The 4706-nt window shown below is 45.4% G+C and overlaps 1 pseudogene; it reads left to right on the plus strand.

The window, feature by feature from the left end:
- The first annotated feature begins 1045 nt into the window (after positions 1 to 1045).
- LOC133775409 (ubiquitin-conjugating enzyme E2 variant 2-like) lies at positions 1046 to 1483 on the plus strand (annotated as a pseudogene).
- The last annotated feature ends 3223 nt before the right edge of the window (positions 1484 to 4706 follow it).

The following is a 4706-nucleotide window of genomic DNA, read 5'->3' on the forward strand; positions in this document are numbered from 1 at the left end:
ACTGACTGCAATTTCAATCAGAATTCTAAAACGAGATTTTTTTTTAACTTGACAGAGTAATAAGGAAGTTCATCTTGAAGGTTTCTGAAACATTTGGAAAGGAATATTATGGCGACTTGCATTTCTAGATTTTAAAAGATTTTATAGGGGCCGGTGTTATGGTGTAATGGGTAAAGCTGCCTCCTGCAGTACTGGCATTCCTATATGAGCACTGGTTCAAGTCCTGACTGCTCCACTTCTGATCCAGCTCCCTGATAATGTGCCTGGGAAAGCAGTGGAAGATGGTCCAATGCACCCACATGGAGACCCAGAAGCTCCTGGATTCAGATCAGCCCAACTCCAGCTGTTGCGGCCATTTGGGAAGTGAACCAGCAGATGGAATCTCTCTCTCTCTCTCTCTCTCTCTCTCTCTCTGCCTCTGTGTAACTCTGCCTTTCAAATAAATAAAGCTGCTATAGTTCAGCATGTACGATAATGGAATAACATAAAAGGACTTAGGGATCAACCACAGTGTACACTTAATCAAATGATAATGGTAATATTTGAAGTCAATGAGATAGCTATTGAATATAGTGCTGGATCAATTGACCAGCTATTGGAGAAAACAACTAGATAGCTGCCTCACCTCCTTTGCCAAAGTAAATTCTAGATGGACGAAAAAGCTAAACATAAAAAATGAAATAATTGGGGTCAGAGTTGTGGCACAGCAGGTTAAGTCACTACTTGCAACACCAGCATCCCGTATCAGAGTATGGTCAGAGGTCTAGCTGTTCTACTTCTAATCCAGCTCCCTGTTAATGTGCCTGGGAAAGCAGTGGAAGATGGCCCAGGTACCCAGGCCCCTGACACCCATGTGAGAGACCCAGATGGAGTTCCTAGCTCCTAGCTTCAGCATGGCCCATACCTGGCTGTTGTGGTCATTTGGAGACTGAACCAGCAGATCAAAGATCTTTCTCTCTCTTTCTGTCTCTCCCTCTCTTTCTGTAGCTCTGCCTTACAAACAAAACAAACAACAAACAAATAAACAAACAGACTTTAAGAGAAGATGGTGGTTTCCACAGGAATTAAAGATCCTAGTAATTTTCCCTTGTTGAAAGAACTTGAAGAAGACAAAAAGGGGTAGGTGATGGTGTGAGCAGCTGGGACCTGGGAGACTATGAAGATATGAAACTCACAAGGTGGAGTGAGCATGGTGGCGTGACTACTGGGCCACCAAGGACAAATTATGAGAACAGGATATATAGCCTGAAAATAGAATGTGGACTTCAGTACCCAGAAGCTCCTCCATCCGTTAGATTTGTAACAAAAATTCATATGTGTGAGATAAATATTCCAGTGGAATGGTGGATGCACAGAGCATACCAGTGTTGACAAAATGGCAAAGTTCATATAGCATTAAAGTAGTACTTGAAGAAGTCTAACGATGTCCAAAGAAAATACAAAGCTTACACAGCCACCAGAAAGACAAACGTACAACAATTAATTTTAGTGGATCTCAAACTTAAGTCAGCATCCTTCTACTCATATTATTGTTTTGATGGACTATCACAGGGTGAACGCCCACACACTCAGTAAAGAATTCTAGCTGGTAAATGCGACCCGGACATCCGTGAGGATATATTTAATGCATGTACACCTGCTATGTTTTCAGATCACAGGAGGAAAAATGCAGCATGATTTTTCTTCCTTTTGTCAAGGCACTGTCATTTAGCCATAAACCTGGAGTGCTCCAAATAGGATTCGGGTTTACAAGACGCAGGCATGGCGGGGAGTATCAGATGACATTGGAAATGCCTTCCTGAAAAGTAAAAATCCCGAGAAGAACAAACAGGAATGGCATGCTTTATCCATCTCGCTTAGTGACAGAGCTGCCGTTGAAATTGTTTCAGGTAGCAGGTGGAATGAATATTGTGTTAAGTTATGAAGCGGTGTGGGTGCTAAGTACTAGTCTTATAAAAATATGTTCAGGATTGTTTTGATATTTCTACTACCTAGACACAGGTATATATGTACGCATACAAAGACATACATGTGTATACAAATCTAGAATCAACATGTATGTTCCACAACAGAAAAAGGTGTAAAAAAAACTATAATAAATGGGCACTTTCAACACAGAAAGAAATATAGTGGTCAATACATGCATGAAAATGTGTTAATCTTGTATATTAATCTGCTACAGACAGTCTAACCACCTACCACCAACTTGTTCGCTCAAAACAACAAACATTTGCTCTCTCACAGCTCAGGAGTCCAGGAGCTTGAAGCTGTTTCACTGTTCCTACGTCGAGGTGTTGCCAGGGCTGAGCATCCCTTAGGTTGGGGCCACACCACTTCCATCTGTGTCCTTGGGGGCCCCTACCTCCTCTCCCACAGGAGCAATCTCCCTTGTGATTGCACTTGGGGTCCGCCCAGGTGATCCAGAATGATCTCCGTGTCTCAGGATCGTTAACTTAAGCACGTCTGCAAAATCCATTTTCTAAATAGCAGAGCAGTTTTGGTGTAAAAAGTTTGAAATGCATGGATAGCTTCTTCACGATAAGCATTTTTGGTGAACTATCTTTTTGCATTTCACACTCTTTTTTAAAAAAAGATTTATTTATTTATTTGAAAGGCAGAGTTACAGAGAGGCAGAGAAGAGAGAGAGGTCTTCCATCCGGAGCTGTGCTGATCCGAAGCCAGGAGCCAGGAGCTTCCTCTGGGTCTCCAAGGTGAGTGCAGGGGTGCAAGGACTTGGGCCATCTTCCACTGCTTTCCTAGGCCACCGCAGAGAGCTGGATCGGAAGTGGAGCAGCCGCAACTCGAACCAGCACCCATGTAGGGTGCTGGCACTGCAGGTGACAGCTTTACCCACTACACCACAGCGCGGCCCCTTTGGTGAACTTTCTGGAGGCATTTCATATACATTTATTTGAAAAATTTTGCACCAAAATAAACTTACCATTTTTTTCAAAGATTCATTCATTTATTTGAAAGGTAGAGAGGCAGAGGCAGAGAGAGAGAGAGAGAGGTCCTCCATCCACTGGCCCACTCCCCAAATGGCCACAACAGCCAGAGCTGAGCCAATCTGAAGCCAGGAGCCAGGAGCTTCTTCCGGGTCTCTCACACGGGTGCAGGGGCCCAAGGACTTGGGCCATCTTCCACTGATTTCCTAGGCCACAACAGAGAGCTGAATTGGAAGTGGAGCAGCTGGGACTGGAATCAGCGTCCACATGGGATGCTGGCGATGCAGGCAGCGAGCGGCCTCACCTGCTACGCCACAGAGCTGGCCCCTAAACTTGCCTTTTGTTTCAATTTCCACAACTTTTTGAAGTGCTCTTGTATGTATATGTATGTGTAAATGCATATATGTATATATAAATATATGTATACATATGTGTGTATCACGTGTATGTGTGTATATATGATAGACACATACAGTACTAGCTAGCTCTAACAGAAGTGTAATTTTTCCTTTTCTCATGGGTGAAACTCTTCCTGAACTAGAGTGGCTTTTTGCAACAACTTCAGAGCTGGATGCTGGGCCCTGGAGGGGAAAGAATGAGAATACAAAAACCAGCAGGCTGCCCTGTGCCTGGGCCCTGCGTGCTGGACAGAGACCTGCAAAGGCAACGTAGGTCCAGAAATTCCTACAAAAATCGTTAGAACTCAGAAGGACTTGGAAATAGAAGGGGAAAAAAATCAGCAGCATTGTAGCTTAAGTGAAGCTAAGAGAGTGGGGCTGGGGGCTGGCGCTGTGGTGCAACAGGTTAAAGCCCTGGCCTGAAGTGCTGGCATCCCATATGGGCACCAGTTCAAGTCCTGGCTGCTCCTCTTCCGATCCATCTCTCTGCTACAGCCTGGGAAAGCAGTGGAAGATGGCCCACGTGCTTGGGCCCCTGCACCCACATGGGAGACCCAGAAGAAGCTCCTGGCTCCTGGCTTCGGATCAGTGCAGTTCCATCTGTTGCAGCCACCTGGGGAGTGAACCAATGGATGGAAGACCTCTCTCTTTGTATCCATCTCTCTCTATAACTTTTTGTTTCAAATAAATAAAATAAAGTCTTAAAAAAAGAGAGAGAAAGAATGGGACTGGAGCAGAAGGGGCCCTATGGATATGGACAGAACAGCCAAGGTCCAGGAAGGAAACTATGCCTGCTGGTGGATGCTCCTTGACACAGAAGACATCCAAGTCCACGTGTCGGGGCAGGCATTTGGCCCAGAGGTTAAGACACTGCTCAGGGTGCCTGCTTTCCATATCCCAGTGCCTGGCTTCAAGTCTTGGCTCTGCTCCCAGTTCCAGCTCCCTGAAGATGTGTATCTTGACAGGCAGCAGGTGATGGTTCAAGTACTTGGATCCCTGCTACTCACATGGGAGACCTAGATTGAGTTCTGGCCTCCAGGCTTTGGCCTGGCCATGCCCTGGGGATTTGGGGGAATACAAGAGCTGATGGGAGTGCGTTTTCCCTCTCTGCCTCTCTCCTTCTTTCTGTCCTCATCTCCCACAGATGTTCATGACTACTCTCACTCTGTCTCTCTGATAAATAAGTTCTCATTTTTTTTTTAAATTCACTTGTCTGCCTCTCATGCTTGGCATTGCTTAACTGCCTTGAACTTGAGCGGGGAGGGCAGAAGGGCTGAAAGGACTCTGATGAATTCCTTCTTCCCAGCTGAATGGCGGCACACGATGTTACTGAACTAATTCTGGGGGCTCGATTCATCCCAGC

The sequence above is a fragment of the Lepus europaeus genome, chromosome 16 (assembly GCF_033115175.1).
Source record: "Lepus europaeus isolate LE1 chromosome 16, mLepTim1.pri, whole genome shotgun sequence".
NCBI lineage: Eukaryota > Metazoa > Chordata > Mammalia > Lagomorpha > Leporidae > Lepus > Lepus europaeus.